Here is a 13182-nt window from a genome sequence, read left to right as displayed (position 1 = left end):
GATTTATTGTGAATGCTTTATAAGCTATATAAAAATTTAAAATTGAACCAATTTAATAATTTTAAATACTACTGTGCTAAACAACAACAAAAAATAGATCTATATAAAACTATAGAAAAGGAGAGAGAAAAGATTGGACTTGAGATACTATCAAGGTTCATAAATTTCTATAATATTGCAAGTATAAAACAGTGATATTCCTCTATGAGTCTATGAGGCAACAATAACTGAAAATAAGTAAGTAATCAAACTCTAATGTTGAAAGAAAGAGATTTAGCTATGCACATCATATATCACTGGATGATATTTCTTTGGTTTGCAAACTTACATTAAAATAGATTTTAAAAATATGATGTCAATTGGTATCTTCTGAAAGTACTTTTAAGGGCACATAAATTCTGAAATTGTATGTGACAAATATAAAACATTGCTGTTTTCTCATTGTATATTAAATGCATTGTGTATTTCAAAATTACTAAAAGAATAGGTTTTTAATGTTCTCACTCAAAAAATGGTAAGGTGATAGATATATTAATTAGCTTTACTGAATCTTCCTACAATGTATACACAAATGGAAACATCATATTATCTGTGAAAAAGTAAAGAAAAAATTGAAGCAAAGTTGGATATGAGTTATTTTCTGATTTCAAATTATATTACAAAGTGGCAGTAATCAAGATTACGGTACTGGCATAAGCACAAACACATAGCCCAGTGAAACAGAACAGAGACCAGAAACTCTCCTTTCTTGGTACAATATTACCAAGAAAAAAAAATGATTCAAAGTCTCTTCAGTAAATACTTTTGGGCAAACTAATGTGAACATACAAAATAATTAAATCCCAACACATCTTACATCATATGCAAAAGTCAGCTGAAATGAACTAAAGATCTAAATATAAGACCTAAAACTTTACAATTTCTTGAAGAAAACAGGAGAGTTTTCTTGAAAGATTTATATGTTTCACACCCAAATCTCAGGTAATAGGAGCAAAAATAAAGTATAAATGGCATGTAAAATAATCTAAACATCAAATTAAAGATTCCATACTGCTAAGGAAACTATAAATAAAAGGACTACTCAGCATATTAAAAGAGAGAAAACACGTGCAAACTTTATTGCTGATAAGGCATTAATAACTAAAATTTATATGAAATTTGTACACTCTAATAACCAAAAAAATGTTAAAGAATAAAAAATGAGCAAAGCTCTCAATCATTATTTTCAAAGAAGACATAAAAATGTCCAATAGTGATATTAAAAGGTGCTAAACAAAACTATTCATCAGGAAAATGGCAATCAAAGCCACAGTGAAATATCACCTCATACTTGTTAGGATGAGTACTATAAGAGCAAAGAACTCAAAACACTTAACACCAAAAATAAATAAATAAATAACCCAATTTAAAAAATGGGCAAAGGAAATAACCAGACACTTCTCAAAAGGAGAAATATGATTGATCAATAAATATATGAAAAAATCTTCAATATTTCTAGCAATTATAGAAATGCAAATTGAAATTGCAATGAGATTACATCTCACTCCTGCCACAGTGGCAAATATTGAGAAAACAAGTAACAATAAATTTTGGTCAGGATGTGGGGAAAAGGTACAGTCATACATTGCTGATAGAACTGCAAGTTGATGCAATCACTCTGGAAAGCAGTATGGAGACTCCTCAAAAATAGGAATGGAACCACCATTTGACCCAATATATCCCACTCCTTGGTATATATACAAAGGACTTAAAATCAGAATACTACAGTGACACAGTCACATCAATATTTATAGTATCTCAACTCACAATAGCTAAGCTATGGAACCAACATAAGTGCCCTTCAACAGATGAATGGATAAAGAAAATGTGGTATATATACACAAAGTAGTATTACTCGGCCATAAAGAAGAATGACTTCATGACATTCACCAGCAAAAAAGCACACAAAGTTTATGTTAGGAGGAATAAAGTTTGGTTCCCATGGTATATATATGCAGTAAGGTTATCATAGTTAATAATAATGTATTACATATTTCACAATCATTGAGTCTATTTAAAGACACAAATAAATAAGTTTGTGAGGTTATGTATGCAATAATTAGACTTATTTGCACATTCCAAATGCCTACATGATTTAAAATAACACTTGTACCCTATAAATATGACAATTGTTATTTGTCATTTAAAACAAAAATTAAATTAAAATAAGAATAAAAAAGAATAAGATATTGTTCTAACCATGGAGTAAAAAACTTAAACCTAACAATAACCTGATGATATAGGTTTTATTTCTCTAATTTCCTAGAGGTTAAGTAGTAGTTAGGTAAGTTGAATAAGGTTGAACTGCTTTATGGCAGATACAATCTAATTTCAGTAATGAAGGATCTTTGGCAGCTACTCTCTGGAGCTGAATAAGTGTGCAGTTTCATAAGGTCAAAGGAAAGAGAGAGAGAGAAAGAGAGAAACAAAGGAGATGTGAAGTTGTCCTGTAGTCAATATGCAGACAAAGGAAGGTAGAGAATTTTCTGATCCTAGGAAAAGAGGCTTCCAGGCCACAGTGGAATAATGGCTAAGAGCCAGAGGGTAGAAGAGCTGATTCAGATCCCACAAACAGAACTCTGTGAGGATTTGGAAAGGAGAGCTTTGTTCAGGGTGAAGAGCAGTCTGGTGAAAGCACTAAGGGTGAAGAATGATGCCCAGACTGGATATCAGCCACATCCTCTTCTTCCTTCCCCACAGCTGAGTACCTTCATGCAACAAAGCACCTTCAGAACCTTTGCTGTAGTCTGGCATGGGTGCTAGTCAAGAGTCAGAATTTGAGCAGAGTCCCTAGAATCAAAGAGAAGTCAGTGAAATATCGGACTGATGATCCCTATTGTAGATAGGCGGTGCTACCCTGTGTGGTCTGGCGCTTAACACAGCTACCCTCAGCTTCAGAGCAGCCAGTTATTTCCAACATCCAGTGTGATTGGCCGTGATGTCATTCTCTAGTGTGAGAAGAGGGAGAGGGAGAGGGGTAGGGTTAGGCTGGGAAAAGAGGAGAGCATTGTGATAAGACAGTGTGTTCTCAACTGGGACTTACTGCTTTTCCACATTTCTGTCTCCTCTTTTACCTAAATGTCAATCTCCTCATTCACAATTTGTGTGTCTAGATATTGCTAATGTCCCTTCACTTCTTTTCAACTATCTCATAACAGCTATATAAGATAATTTATCCTTATGTCTTTTGACATTCCAATTTAGAAGAGTGACTGTCCTTCAAGTTTGTAGATTAAAACATACCTTTGCCATTATTGAAAGTAGAAATCTGATTTTCGATGACTTGTGAGAAGATTCTGATTTCCTCTGATGAAAAAATTAGCCTGACACTAATCAAAAACCCGTGATTGTTGTCTCTTAATGAAGCTAGCACTTTATTTCTAATGACAATATTATTCTTAGAACAATACAATTACAAAACTTTTACAGATCTCTCTGAAATATATTATACATAAAAACCTAATAAATAAATGCAACACATTCCATTATCAAGCTAAACTCAATATTTCAAAATTATTTCACGATTAGCTTTCTGAAACAAACTAATTGGGGGCAGGTTTGTTTTGAGGTAGGGAGACCCATAACAAAACAAACTCTGATTTACTACTGGAACAAATCCAATTCAATATCTTGTTGATTTCAAAGAATAATTGTATACTCTAATTAAATTCATGATTTTAAACTAAAAGTTGGTACAAACAACACCAAGGAGGTTAATAATGCAAAAGAGAGAAAGGAAATTCTAAAAATTGGGAAAATTAAGAATCTTGCTGGAGAAAAGAGAATCACTTTAGTATTTATTGTTGCAAATGTTAATTTACTGAAAGGAAGAAAAAATTAATGAATTAAGTATACAGACACATTCAGATCATGTGAAGAAAGTGAAGAATTATCTTAAACATTCTTCAACAAATTATAAATGTACACAAGAATTATTTAAATAGTTATCCTTTAAAAATGAGAATTCACTTTTATAATAAAGCACATATTATTTTGCCTTCATTGAGAATTTTGTTTGATTCTAGATTTGAAAGTTCACTGCCAATTCTGTTTTTTTATTTGTTCTAATTAGTTATACATGACAGTAGAATGCATTTTGACACATCACACATAAATGGAGCATAACTTCTCAATCTTCTGGTTGTACATAATGTCAAGTTATACCGGTTGTGTAATCATATATGCACAGAAGGTAATGATGTAAATTCAATCTATTATCCTCCCTCCCGCCATACCTCCACCTCTCCCTTTATTCACCTCTTTCTAATCCAATAGAGCACTTATTTAAAGATAACTAAAACCTTGAAAACAATGTATTTACCTGTTCTGAAAAGAAATATCAGTATAAGTTAAAACTTGCCCCAAACAAATAAAATCATTGTAAAGTTTTTTTTTTTTTTGATCAACAAAATGCTAAGATTTAGATCATAGTTCTCCAATCTTCAGAATTACTTAAGCTATTTAGAAAATTCCTAAAGAGAAAATTTTGGGAGTCTCCATTATGTAGCCACACAGGATAGCACTGAGTCTGACCAAGGCAACCAAAATAACTGTTTTTGCTATAGACTAAAAATTTATGTCCCTCCTTTATTGCTATGTTGATACTTGATCCCCAATGTGATGGTATTTGGAGGTAGGGCCTTTGGGATGTAATTGGGTTATGATGGTCTAGCCCTGATGAATAGGAGTAGACCACTATAAAAGAGTTCAGAGAGCAGCCTTGCCTTCTGATCAAGTGAGGACACAGTGAAAAGGCTAAATCAAAAAGCTATGAAGAGACCCCTCACAAGACACTAAATCTGCTTTTCGTGTATCTTGGACATCTAACCTTCAGATCAACAGAAAAATAAATAAATTTCTGTTGTTTCTGGATCACTCAATCTATATAATTTTGTTACAACTATGTGAATTGGCTACAATATATCTTAGGCACTATTTGAGAAGAAGAGAATTGGGGCTTGGTTTGGTGATTTTTCTCTATGAAATTCTCAAAGAGTGTGAGGGTCCCACATTTCTTCGTGACTCCATGTTCACTTATCAAAGTAGGCCACATTTTACCAGTTCTTTGTGGAGCTTAAGCCTTCTTATCCACATTCTAAACAACTTTAATACCACTCCTAGGAAGCTGGCCACACATCTTCTCCTTACAGGTAACACAAAACAGTAAGAAAGCTGAGAAAATGCAAATTTTGCAAGGGCACAAGGGATGTTGGAGCAAGAGCCACCTCAACTTATGATTTGATAAGCAAAGAGGAATACCTAGTGAATTAAGAAGTCAGCAAATATTCAAATATTTTACCTGATCTTTCTTTTCTTTAATGCATATAAAAAAATATTCAACTCACAGGGTGAACATTTAGTTTAGAAAGTCAGAAAAGAAAGATATCACCAAAATCTTCACTTACTTGCTATTTCTACTGTAGAGAATTCACAAATATAAAATGACATTTTTTTATCTCATGGTTTGATCTAGAACTCTTTCTTTTATCATAGGGATGATTTTTTGAGTAAATATAATTTAGTTATAATACTGTTTTTAACATTTAATCATGACCGCAAATTTAAAGTAATACTGTTAAGATTTAATTTTTTAATCAAATTTGGTGAGATTAAGGCTATGTGACAAATTATATGTAATGATTTGATAATTGAAAGTTTATCCTTAAGAAAGTGAAAAGCAAGCTGGAATTACTTTTCCCTAGAAGACCCTTTCTGGCTTGGTTGCACTTGGATAGAGACCCTCATTGACAGAGATGAAAGGGGTGAAGTCTCAGTTTACCAGTCACTTTTCCATTCTTCCCTTCCAACTCTTCCTATTTTGACCCTGATTCTAACAAGAGGGAGGAGCCATAATAGCCCCTGGGACATGCCACTAGAGCAAGGGTGGCAAGTTCCAACTAGCACTTCTTCATCAAGGATGGTGCCTGTCTTATCTCTGATCCTTTGTAGATCTTTATTTCATCCTTCACAACTATGTCAGGTTTAGTTTCCATATAAATTTTTCCCACATAATATTTTTAACTTTCAGCTTCTATCAATTTTCACTATATTTAACAGAAAAGTTTATATGTCACATAGATAATTATAATTTTTAAATTAAATAATTTTTAAAATTTTCTTTGCATATTAAGTGAATTCAGCAGACTTATCTATCCCTAATAATAGGCAACAAAACATAATCTTACAGAAGAACATTATTTCAACATGTCATAAATTAGCAAATAATTGTTATTTGATCTTAATATTTCCCTTATTTTTCAAACTAGACAAAATATTCAGCTGCCTTACTTGATCAGAGTAATGCTTCTTATAGCATAGTATTGGAGTGTGTGCATGTGTATGCGCGCGTGTGTGTGTGTGTGTGTATGTGTTTGTGTGTAAAAGATCTCCTTCACAGTTTTTGTTCAGTTGAAGCAAGCCACCTTCTTAATAAAAGATTCTTCTTTCCTGCAGATTGTAATGATCAATATTGTCTTTGTTAAACTGAGATATTAAGCAACTAACTAAAAAATGTAGATAACTTCTTTTAACAGAACATTGTTTCTTACTCATACTACCTACATATAACAGATTGGACACAACACTGTTCTACAGCGTTTAGACACCAGCCTGGGCTAGAAAGCCACCTTTGTCTATGATAGAGGAAAAAGAAAACTATTGTAAAGTTTCTTCCAGAAAGAAAACATGTTATTTCCATTTTTTTTTTCACTGAGCAGAGCAAGGCACAAGCCTCAGCCTGATGCATTGAGATAGGAAAAATATATGTCTTTCCCACTGAAGGGTAAGGAATAATTTTGGTGTAATAATACATTGAAGTCTGTCTTTATGGACATTCATATTATTTCTGAAAACTCACTGAGCCAATATGGTGAGAATCTCCTACACCTAGGATAGGAAAGCTTTTACCCTCTGATTGTATACCCTGGAAATAGACATGATGCTTCCAGTATGTATTTCCCATCAGGACCCTCAACCCCATTTTTTGAGGATGATCTTACTTTCTCATCATCTTACCTTGTTAAATTTAAGAACAATATGGAGAAAATGCTCTTCCTGGGTACTAGTCATTCTTCTCAGTCTGTTCCTCTCATTCTCCAAAGTTTGTCAAACAAATGACCATTTAAATTCTGAATAGTCAATCTCTTGACTGAAACTGAGGACAATTGGAAATACAACTCTAATAAAAACTTCATTATTTCCTCAATCTTTCCTAGAAAAAGAGTCAAATTATTTAAAATACTAATAATATTGTGTATCTTGGAGAGGTATTTGCAAATATGAGTTTACCAACATGCTTTCAAAGGTATTTGAGGAAACTTGGCATAATTTGGAAGTTCTGAAAGTTTATTGAAGTTTGACAAATAATCATTACACTTTGAAAAGTTAGACAAAGATTCTGTTTACTGCTGATGTGTAGCAAAATAGAGCCTTGTTTTCAAAGGAACATCATTAAAGTTGAAAAAAGGGTTACATAGAACCCTTTATGCACTCAGCTAATAGCTGTTCTATCTGTCTTTTATATTTCATTTTTATATGTGAGGTGGCTTTGCATCTAGAAATAACATGAAAATCACTCAGAAATTCAATCTTGTATCCGATGTTCTCTGTAGATACCATTTCTGACCGGAATGGACATTTGGCATATGTTTGAACATAAACATGGATGCTGCTACAGCCTCCTGAATCTGCTAACTCACTTCCATACTCATTGACGCTGAAATATATATCTGCCTTCCAGTAGTTTCCACAGACTGTTCTTCCTCTACCTATCCATCAGCAGACAATAAATATAAACCATAACCAATCAGTCCACATACTTCCTTACTGTAAGCCAATTATACTACTTGGAAAAAAAATGCAGTTATTATCTGTATTTTCACACATTTCCACTTGGCTTTTCTTTCAGTGTGTTGTAATTTGACATTTTCTTTCAAAGTGTGAATCGTTAACTAAATGCAGATTTCTAAATGTCCTTGGTCACTATAAGATTCTCAGTATTCTTCTCATTTTAAATAACTGTTCTTCCATTTTTTGTTGATTATACATTCTCTTCTGTTTTGCTGTTATCCTTGTTTTGTTTCATTTGCCAGCTGTGAGTTCTTGAGCTGATTTTTAAAAGGCACTATCTAAATACCCTATTGTTTAATTGGCCATTTAACATAATTGCTATACATGATAGCTACTAGTCGTGGACAGATTAGAAGTACTGCCTTTTGTATTTTTATTCTAAAAGACTGATAAAATTTTGAAAAGGACACAACCAAGAATAAAGCCAGTGGCCCCCTACTAGACACCACCTTTGTACATTGACATCTATTCATTAATCACCTCTTTGGGTTGAGTTTTTCAATCAGCTACTAATCCATCATTTTGATCATGCACTTTTCTAAATCTCATCCACAAATGCCTAGTCTGACATGATTTGTTCTTTGCAGGTCTATATTCACCTCCTCCTCTAAGGAACCATCTTTCAACTTTAATGATGTTCCTTTGAAAACAAGGCTCTATTTTGCTACACATCAGCAGTAAACAGAATCTTCATCTAACTTTTCAAAGTGTAATGATTATTTGTCAAACTTCAATAAACTTTCAGAACTTCCAAATTATGCCAAGTTTCCTCAAATACCTTTGAAAGCATGTTGGGAAACCCATTTGCAAATTATCTGAGTAATATGGACCGTAATCAATTTACTGTATTCAGAATAGCTATTGTGCTGTTAGAATTTCCTTCAGCTCTCCTGGGTTTCAAGATCTTTCATACTGGTGTCCATTCTATTTCTCTCCATCTGAGAATAATTCTAGAAGCTGCATTCTCATTTTCTCATTGTCAGTCATCAACATAAGAAAGTCCAAGCTGTGTTTTTCCAATCAGTGCTGAGAATATTTGGAAAATAGCCATTATTTCACATTGTCATTCTTGTGGTCAGTTTATTTGGTATATACAGGTTAGACTAGAAAAACAGTGTTTGAAGTAAACATATTACAAGGCTTTCATTAAAGTTTTAGGAGAAGACACAGGTCCTGTCATGGAAAGAACACCCAGTATGGGTCCAGACACTCAGAGCCCAAAGATGGCTCTAGATTTTTCTAGTTCTGTGTTTGTAGATCAGAAAAGATTCATTGACCTACAACTTGTTTCCTAAAATTATGAAAAGAAATAAATATGTGGAGTATTTGATAAATGAGAAAAGCATATAAACTTAAATCATAAAAGAAATACCATGTCAAGGGGCCAGGTGTGTTGGCAGCCACCTATAATCCCAAGTAACTCATGGGGTTAGGAAAGAGGAGGTAAGATCAAGGCCAACCTAGGAAACTAGCAAGAATTTGTCTCAAAATAAAATAAAGGACTGGAGATGATAGCTCAGTGGTACAGATCTCTGAGTTCAATGCCCATTACCCTTCACATACATGTAAATGAGGAATATAAGACATGTTGCTATTGTCATTATTTGGTATTATCAAGTAGATATAAAATGTAAGGATAGGGCAGAGCAAATAAAATCAGCATGTCAAGAACTGAAGAGATAAATGGATCATATATGCCCTGAGGTTGTATGTCACTGAATGATTGAGTGTGTATGTATGTATATATATATATATATATATATATATATATAATTAGTATCTGGAAAGTGGATTATCAATACTCAGTAATGAAGATATGTTTATAATTAACAGTGATGTCACAGATTAAGTTAAAAATTATTATTATTATTTTTTTAGTATCAGAATGTCACTCATTGATGCTTTGAGAAAAATTCAGTAGGGTTGTTTTAGCTTTATAGGTCACATTTTAAATGTTTGATAGTTTTTAAAATTCAAAAAATTAATTTTGTTCAATGTTAAAATATATTATGATGTGAAACTGGGAATATATTTTGGTCAATCACTAGTTTTTGTACAATTGACATTGAATTACTTCATGGTCAAAATTTTGGACCATTAAACTGGCTTGGGAACATATTTTATTAACGTCCTTTAAGTTGATTTTTAAATACTTAGAGCTATAGTTATAAATTACTTAAAATATTTTCAATGTAAAGTCATTGAAAATAAATCCAAGAAGTTTTTAATACATTAATTTGCAGCACAAGATGTATAAACCTTATTTTTTTTTCTTTTGTGGTACCAAGTGGTTGTTGGACTTAGGGCCTTGCACATGCTGGGCAAGTGCTCTATCACTGAGATTCATCCTCAGTCTTATGAACTGATTCTTTAGAAAGAGTTTTTTAGAAAGATTTTTACCTACAGAAATGTTTCTTTTATTTGGTTGTGTGTGTGTGTGTGTGTGTGTGTGTATGCATATGCATGTACACATTATAATTTATATATATACATATATATATATAAATTAATACGCATATAATTATATATATAATTGTTTTTTAACTGAACTCAGGAGTGCTTAACCACTGAGCCATATCTCCAGCTCTTTTTACTTTTTATTTTGAGACAGGATCTTTTTAAGTTGCTGATGCTGGCTATGAACTTTCGATCCTCCTGTCTCAGAGTCCCAGTATTTTTGATAATCCATTTGTAGTTCATGTCTTTCAAAAATGAGAAAAAATCACTGTTAACATATTTCAATACATACTTAGACATCTAAGTATAAACAATAATAAAGATAATGACTATCTTTTATTGTTCATTTTAAATTAATGGCTAGTTCATAATTACTAATATTTAAAGAACTAGTTACTTCATAAGTGGAAAATGTATTTTAATTTCAAAGACATTTAAACTATTTAACGAGAAGAGCTTTTTAATTGTATATTCATTACAAGCTAATCACTTTCCTGAAACATTGCAGCATAGTTGATTTTTAATTCTGAGATCTCTATAAATTTATTTAAATCAGCATCATGGCACTGTGGTACAATGATACTTAAGTCACTTCATCATGATTATTTGATTTAGCCAAATTAAAGTCTGTGTCATAAGTTTAAGGTACAGAGATATATCTCAAGGAATGATCAGTGCACTTAATAAAACTCTCTACTCAGCATTAACTATTTGTTTCAGTTTCAAACATTTCCTCCAGAACAACCATTGAATTTCATAAGCAAGAGTGAGTGTACACTGTTTTGGGGTAGGATTATAGAAAGAATGAGATAAATGTTGAGAGTAATATGCATGTGTTAATCTAAGTACATGCAAATTTGTGTGTCCTTTAGCTGAGTTCAATTTTTGTATAGGTGCACTCATTTCTTTCTGTTTTTGATACAATTTTGGAAAACTACCAAAACTTAGAAAATAAAGGTCCAGTTGGTCCCCAACATATGATGGTGCAAATGGTCCCCAACATATGATGGTGCAAAATGGCTACTCTTAAAATATAAATCAAATGATGCTTTGAGTTCTGAATTTTTACTCTCTCCCAAGATATTGATATGCTCTACCATCTTAAATTGGGATGCTAGGTTATAGCATCTTCATAGAACTCCTACTCAGTAACAAGATTAGAAGGGTAGATAATAGATATTCTATGATATACTTTGCTGCTAAGCTATGAGTTTAAAGGTATTTTCTACTTACACACACTATTTTCAATTTATGATGAGTTTATCAGGATGTAATTCCAAAGTAGGTCAAGGAATATCTGTATAATTTGGTTATTTTGATTTTTTTTCTTTTTCTATCTCTAAATTATCCTAAAAAAAATGATCAGACTTATTGAAGGGGGTGCAGACACTCCAACATCTCCTTCTCAGCACAGTATGACTTCCTCTATCAAGTGGCAGAGTCTTCATATTCAATTATCATTCATCTGAGGCAGAAATATAAAAGCATTTGACCATAGGTCCAAGTACTCTTCTCCAATTAGCATTAATTTTAATTAAATCTACTTTTTTCTACTTTATGGTTTTTATAATTTGTTTATTAGTTTTCTGGGTGCTAATGATTAAACCCAGGACCTTATGCATGCTAAGTACACAGTCTACCACTGAGGTATAGCCCAGCTCTATTTTTATGATTTTTATATCTTCTTAATTAATTTTTAGCTACCCCTAGAGAAAAATATTTCTCTCCTTTTAGTAATCTTCCTTTTGCAACATGTTTAACACGAAGTTTACCATAAACAAGATAATTCTAGGCCATTTCATTGGCTCTCATTAGAAAACATGCTTATTCAAATCCTTTTTCTAATACTGTTGATTATGTCTGGAGTGAGGGTACTAGGGATTGAACTCAGGGGCACTCAACCCCTGAGCCACATCCCCAGCCCTATTTTGTATTTTATTTAGAGACAGGGTCTCTCTGGGTTGCTTAGGACCTTGCTAAATTGCTGAGCTTGACTTCAACCTCAGGGTCCTCCTGTCTTAGCCTCTGGAGCTGCTGGGATTATATGTGTGGACCACCTCACCTGGCCCTTTTTAAGATTTTTGATTGATAAAATCAAAAGTAAGCAATCATATAAAGTCTTTCCAGGAACTTATTTACCAGAGCATTTAAGTAGAAAATAGTCTTTCCACTGTCATTGCCATGCCAGAGGTCTTCCAGTGGAGCAGAGCCTGCCCCATAAAAAGGAAATTGGACAGAAAACCTGAAGAACCCTGATGGCAAGCCACATATACCTTTGTCTGTCTGTTTGTTTCACTTATGTATGCAGATAAATTTCCATGTTTCTTTAGCTCAGCTTTGAGTGGATTGGCAAAATCTGCAGTACAGTCCTATCTAAATAGAGGTTAACTATGAGTAAGAAATGCAAATGACAGAACATGAAATTGGCTGTGTTGAAGGAAATCCCTGACAATGAGGATGTCTCTATTTCTAGCTGAGTAATTGCACATGTCTGTTATGCAGTGGCAAAATATCTACATAAGTTGTTACCTACTTGTTCAGTACTATGAGCTTATTGAGAACTATGTGCCATTGTGAAATAGCTTCTTTAACAATTCTACTAGGAAATAATTCACATAATATACAATTCACCCATTTAAGTGTAAGATCCACAGTATAACAAGTATATTTCACATTTGCTCAACTATAACCATAGCCTACTTATCTTTCCAAAATCTTTCTGTGTATAATCAATCAAGCCATATCTCTCTAACATTCCACAGGCACAGACATGGGCACTAACTTCCCGTTTCCAAACTTGCTAATTTTGAAATTTCATATAAGAGGGAACATAGTGTA

Source organism: Marmota marmota, unplaced genomic scaffold (assembly GCF_001458135.2).
Source record: "Marmota marmota marmota unplaced genomic scaffold, marMar, whole genome shotgun sequence".
Lineage (NCBI taxonomy): Eukaryota > Metazoa > Chordata > Mammalia > Rodentia > Sciuridae > Marmota > Marmota marmota.
Note: the sequence above shows the minus strand (reverse complement) of the source record.